Source organism: Lytechinus pictus, chromosome 12, assembly GCF_037042905.1.
Source record: "Lytechinus pictus isolate F3 Inbred chromosome 12, Lp3.0, whole genome shotgun sequence".
NCBI lineage: Eukaryota > Metazoa > Echinodermata > Echinoidea > Temnopleuroida > Toxopneustidae > Lytechinus > Lytechinus pictus.
The window spans coordinates 11,115,967-11,122,801 of NC_087256.1; the positions used below are offsets into that span (position 1 = coordinate 11,115,967).

The 6,835-nt window shown below is 36.6% G+C and overlaps 1 long non-coding RNA gene across 1 annotated transcript; it reads right to left on the bottom strand.

The window, feature by feature from the left end:
- Positions 1-399: 399 nt before the first annotated feature.
- LOC129273520 (uncharacterized) lies at positions 400-6,189 on the bottom strand. Its single transcript, XR_008585834.2, has 2 exons — positions 6,136-6,189; positions 400-3,005 (listed from the first exon to the last, which is right to left on the bottom strand). It is a non-coding gene; the product is annotated as an uncharacterized LOC129273520 (long non-coding RNA).
- Between the last annotated feature and the right edge of the window lie 646 nt (positions 6,190-6,835).

The window sequence follows — 6,835 nt, forward strand, 5'->3', positions numbered from 1 at the left end:
ACCCATATCAAACAATCACACGCGCACAAACCATCCCTTACTCATTTTTCTCGTATTGTCAAGTTAGACATGTCTTATTAAATTGTCCATGTTTACGGGCTAGTGGAAAATTTTAACCATAATCATTTAACTTTAATTATCTATCCAAAACTCATCTCCTGCAATTTATCAATCGGTATCGAATCTCTTCTAGACTAGACTAGATAATACTGAGAGAAAATTAGAAGAGCAAGTAATATTGTTTCACAGAAAAGTGCGTAATCTCAACCTAGCCCCGATGGCCAACAGTTATATCTCTTTAGTAGACAGTTTTGGAACGAACTACTGGTTTCTAATGCCGCCTCAATCATGTTCGGAATTTTAAATACAAGAAATCACTCGGACAATACAACCGCAGAATTATATTCAATTGTTTATTGAAATAAACATTATTGTGTGATATAGTACCAAGTTGTCACTGTACAGAGATAATCAGATTTTACAGTAGATTTAATTGCCTGACATGGCACCATGGCACAATTCAATCGTTCTTACTGATCATTTTATATTCAGTAATTCATTATGATTGAAAGTTTTATTTTACAAAGTAGCATTTTTACAGAAATACCAAAATGTTGTACGGTGAATCCAGACATGAAGTTTTTGACCGACAACTGAATCATGCATTGCATACTTTGGATTGATGATTGACATGTGACGTCAGCATGAAATGTACAAAAAAAACTGTATGATACTTGAGAAAGAAGTCAATATTGTCACTTCATTTCACTTTCATAAACATGTTCTGTTGTTGAAATTTTGAAATGACATACATTCCCTTAATAGAGGGATTTTACATCAGTTAATTCTTAACATCGTGGTCTAAATCATTGATGTCTCAAAATTCATCACCTAAGAATCAAATATTACCCGTTCTAATCATACTATCTTTATGTTGATGTATACCAACAATAATACGACGCTTACTTTTAACGATCTAAAACTCGTTCTAACAGTAATGCATTGGCTGGAATACGAAAGCACAGAGTTTCAGTCACATAAATGCAGATGTTTTAATTAAAACTTAAGAAGATCCTGGCTTTCTCCGGCAACTACGGTCTTTATATTACAATGTGGAATCTTCAGAAAACACCTATATCATTAAACTGGTCTATCTAAAACGAATATTTCGTTATAAACAGGTATGCAGCTCATAGCCGACCGCGTAAAACATACAAAAAAAACACGTGGACAATGCTCAAGGTGCTTATACAAATTTATCATGATCATAATGATAGTAATCATAATGACAATAATCATGAAATGCCTTCATTCGTCTTTCTCTTCCACTTCTTCACTTTATTTTTCGTTGTTGCATATTGTCGCATTAGTTTGAAAAGTTATTTCATGTAATGTGATGCCTATGTTTTTGTTAGAAACTCAAGTTTAATTATGTTACAAGAAAACGTAAATTAGAATGAGAAAGTATATGAAATTTGAGAAATTATGAAAAGGAATGATATATTTTTTACAGTAAAAGACGATTTCATCCGCACGAAGAATCTGTGTCTATCATGCTGATTCGATATCTAAAAATATCTCAGAGATATAAAAGTGATGATAGAGATAACAGAAAAGATTAAGAATGAACGGACAAATACATCTGTCTCTGATTTGCCTGAAGAAAACACGAGTTTTAGAATATGAATACCTTTATAAATCACTTCATTGGCTCAGAATGCAAATATCAAAATATATTTGAAGTTGTGATATCATAAACTTATACCATAAGAAAGCAACTAAACTCAATTAAGCAAAAGAAACAGAATGAATTATTTATTATGATTTCCAATAATGCAACAACTTCAGTGATTGTTATATTTGCAGCAGTATATTTACTGCGGAATTCATAAGTTTTTTCTGTGACGCATTCATAGATCGCGGAAAGAGTGAACTAATTTAGTGTTAAAATTTTAATGGTGGTATAACCGGTAACAATTAAGCTTGGAAGTTTTAGAATGTATTTTACATGTTAAAGAATAACAGAGAACACATTAAACACACGCGATACACGTATACTGTCTATTCTGTGTTTTTTTTTCCTAACTTGTTCACTATCATCGTAATATTCAAAGTTGTTCTTTGGCGCACCTATTCATGAAGGGCGAAGGACTCCTTATTGAACACCAATGACAGGTAATGTGGAAAGCAAACATTTAGGCACCATATAGGTAAAGATCTTCGTATAATTTATCCTTGGGAGTAAAACCATGACATCTGCAACTTGGATCGGCAGTCTATATCACGAGGAGCGTGTACCGTTCAGTGATGTTTTCAGAGTTCACAAGTGCCATTTCTAGATTGTGTCCAACGGTTCGTACTGAATGGACATAACATCGCGAGAAGAAGAAACTGTCCGTTTCGTAGATTGTACATACAATACAGAACTGAAGAAGTCATAACATGCCTGTCTGTACAATCGAATCTCATTGAGTCTCTACGGAACATGGTTGTAGGAGTCGACAAGTCTAACATCGATCACCAGATGTTTCTAAAATGCTTCGAGCACAGCGGCGCCGAACTTACTTCATCCACTAGTCGCATTCATACAGCATAGTTCATAAGCAGAGACCCAGCGCCACAACAAGAGCGCGATGGAACCTTTTATCAAGTCTCTAGGGTTGATAGAGAAAAGGTGGCCTCGGAAGTGCCTAATGTCTACAGAAGAGGACGAGGAGATCTACGTACGCCGTGGCACATGAGGCTTGGGCGCTCCGATCAAGCAACAAGAAAAGCCACTCTGAGGATACCTTCCATCAAGCATCACGGTCATAATCACTGTCATGGTCAAGGGAGTCACCATTTGGGATACGATAGTACGCTGTATCTCGACGATCATCCTCGAGGTCGGTCACGGAACCGTTCCTGTTATCACCTAGGGGATGGTGAGATGGTTGCTGATTCGGTTGATGTGACTTGATCTCGTCGTCCCTCTCATCACCTTCTCCCTTCCCCGTCGGTACTTCCTGCATTGTGAGAAAATAAACAAAAGAATCGAGATTAGCAAAGACTGTCAAAAATGGCGCCATGGATGATGGTATTCCTATCCTAATAAGCCCTTCGTAAAACACACCCGAACTTCACGATTCATACAACATGCAGGCATATTCCTGTTCTCTGTGCATCGTTTACAGGAAGTCAATAAACCGGTGATAACGATCAACTCTAAATTCCTAATCGTCTTGAAAGATCCATGAACGCCACAACCCCTATAGATGATCACACCCATAACGATATTATTTTACGTATGAAACCTAAAATAATCTTTGCGAAATCATCCCAGTCCCTTTTTTTATTCTCTCTCCGTATTTCTGTTCAGTTTCAGCCTTGTCCTGTGTATGAATGCGTGAAGTAGGCGGATGCGGATATTTTTCCTTTCTCAAATGGCGTACATCCCTAAAGGTCGCTCTACTCCTGGGATCATTTCATGAGAAAACTCTCCGTGACTTTCACTGACAACTGTTATAAGCTACTGAAATTCTCCCATCTGATTGGCGAAGAGCAGATTAGTCAGTTAAAATCACTGAGAAGACTCTTAATGAAATGTTCCCTGGAAGGAGCGTATCCAGAGTTCATCCATGTAAGGTTGAACCTTTAAGCATGAGACTGAAACAATAGATACATCCAATACGATTCGACTCTTTGTTCCAGGTTCCCAATTCAAGGAGACTTCTAAGAATCAAAGGAAAACAGATTTTACATCTGTAAATTCTATAAACATTTAGATTAAAAAAAAGGGGGAATCACCCTGACAACCCTCAACATATTTCCCCGTTCAGTTTGCCTCATCTCATCTGTCATTCTTGCTTGTAAAAGAGGAGGGGAGAAGCATGAGGAGAGAACGGTACAAGCCTCTGAGCTGTGATTAATAACCTCGAATTATGAGGGGTTTTCACGGCCGTAGTCGTGGCAGTGGACCATGACTTTAGGAGTGATAGTCGACGTCTTCATCATCAATGCAAAAGGTCAGTGACGAGGAGGCGAGTGACATGAATTTATCGCCTATCATCCTGCGTCCCGCAAGCAGTATCGGGAAGCTCTCGGGGCTCATATCTGTGATACCCCCTTCGGAAGGAAGAGTTATGCTCAGGGATTTCTTGGATTTTTGGTCGAGGGGAGGGCAAGACGACCCCCATTGGATGCTTAACCCCCCCCAAAAAAAAAAAAAAAATTTTTTTTTTTTTAATCACCGCTTATGGTCAATACTTAAACTCTTAAAATATTTGGGCAAAAGATGCCCAACTTTTAACCAACCATGGGCAACATACTGTCAACACAACTATTGGTTAAAATCTGTCCAAACTGGGTAATAAAAACTAATAATTGGGTAATAAATTTGCTCAATTGGATAATAACTGCACAGAATATATATCTTATTTACCAACATACATTACGCAACACAGTGGACAGTATGTTGCCCAACATTTTAAGTGTGTACTTGCGGTTGCGTCAGGGAATATCGCAACAGCGACGCATACCGCTTTTAAAAACATAGAAAATGTATCGTCAAATGCCCTAAATGACAACGAATAACCAAGAAATCTTTGTCGAAAAATGTTGAATCAAAACAGCAGTTTCGTCCTGGAGTTAAAATAACGACGTGTTTGCGATTGTTCGTCAGCTCCGCAAATTAGGACGAAGCAGCTGTTCCTTTTTACCAATTTTATACAAAGAAATCCCAGCTTTTCTTTGTCATTTGACGGCCATCTTCAATAGATTTACTGTTATCTTGAATCTGTCGTGCGTTGTAAAATCGAAACTCCCTAATGTGGTAATCACTGACGTAATATTTAGACCATATACAAAGATTGCACGAGTCATGGTGAACATAATGATACAGCAACGATTTCTGATCACGAGATGGTGTATCAAGGGCGTTTATTTTAATATTATGTTATTTCACTAGTTTTAGCACTAAGATTGATGATAATCACGAAAAAAGAATTTCATAAGTAGGATCAACTGTCTGTGTTTATTTTGTTTTCAAAAGATTTTTGAAGCGATCATCTCGCACATGCTATCAGAGATTGAAGCAGACCTCCATCTCGTATCATGGACCTATACTAGGTCCATGCTCCTACCCACTCAATTACTTTTTTCAGTGGCGGCAATACCCAGAAGCTTGGAAAACTAAATTAAATCGAAAGGACAACTGAAATGAAGGGAGAAAATCATAAACTTGAGTATCACAGTCAACCACTCTACAAGGGAAAATTGAATCAATTAAGAAGTTATAAAGAGTAATTAAACACCAAAACTGGTACCGCGCACTAACCTCTCATCGACTGCCAATGAAAATTCGAGTCTTCAGATTGCTCTCTTCATAAAAGAATCGTCGATCCTGTATTTTCTTGGATCATTCCTACATTTTTCTTATCTTTCCGACGACCTGATACTAATTACAAGCAAGGGTTTTATTTGTAGTGGGTAAATGGTTTGCTATACACACCCATTTATGATTTCTAAGTACACATACTTAAGACCAAACCTCAAGGAGACAGCCCCAAATGAGCTTCTCGAAATACGCTACTCTAATTTGAAAGGTATTTACTGACGATAATCGCATGAGTGCAATTTAGAATCTCGGCTGGAGTGTTCTAAGTGCTACCAATTTAGGTGAGCTCTTGATATTAGATACTCATTTATCTAAAATTAATGTTTTTTGGTTGTGTGATGTATTTACAGCAGCCTGTGTTTGTGTTGATACAATCGCCGAAGGAAGCATCGTAATTCGGTTGGCGCAAAGAGTCCACTCATCGGCAATTTTTCTTTTGGATTCACCATGATGGAAAAGTACTTGACGCGAGATTGGACTAAGGTGCAAACGGATTTCCCGCCATTAAAACAGTGTCGTCTGCAGTCACATAAAAACGTTCACTTTTACGATTCTTAATGTCCTTTCTCATTTCCCATACTCCTTTGTTTCTCGGTACAAGTGACATAATAAACTTGTAGGCTATCGAGAAGTTTATATAAAAGAAACACGATATTTTTTTTCAAGAGTAGAGTTGAACAGCTATTATTGCAACTATAGAGAACTGAAAGTAAGCTGATGAAATCAAGCAAATGACCGTAAAATAAGAGTTTGTGAATTACCTGTTTTAATCGCCTCCACTTTGCTCTTCTGTTCTGAAACCAGGTTTTTACCTAAATAGAATCGGAAAAGGAAGAATAAAATACTTTCAAACAAATCGAATATATCACTCTAAACCAACAACTCTAAACTTGATCTAATTACTGAATACCGTACGTATAAGCTAATTACTAAATGCAATCAATATACTTACAATCAAAAAAAAAAAAATACCGTACGTATAAGCACACCCAACACACCTGTCGGAAAGAAAAAAGGAATCTTTTGAAAGTACATGTATAACACTATATATATAGATTCCTATAAAGGCATGGGAAGGTGATGAAACCCATCTCATCTAATTTGACACAAGAACTGAGATAAAAATCAATTCAACAATTCTAAATTAATATATGCAGTATATTAATAATAAACTATTGTACAGCCTTATGTAACAACAGCTCCAAGTTATTAGCTATATATAAGAGACAAAAGTTTTATCATCATTGAGAAGATGAATAAATAAAATGTGTCCTTTTCGCTTTTAAGCGACGACTTTCGGTTTGGATTTTATTTCATGTGGATCGGAATGATAAAAGTGAAGTAATGAAAACATTTAAGTGTGTAATTGTTTAAAATCAGCAAACGTTTTTTTTTCAATTGGTTATAAATCATTTTGGAGTATTAGATTAAAAACACAAAACAAGTTTATAACATAATGCA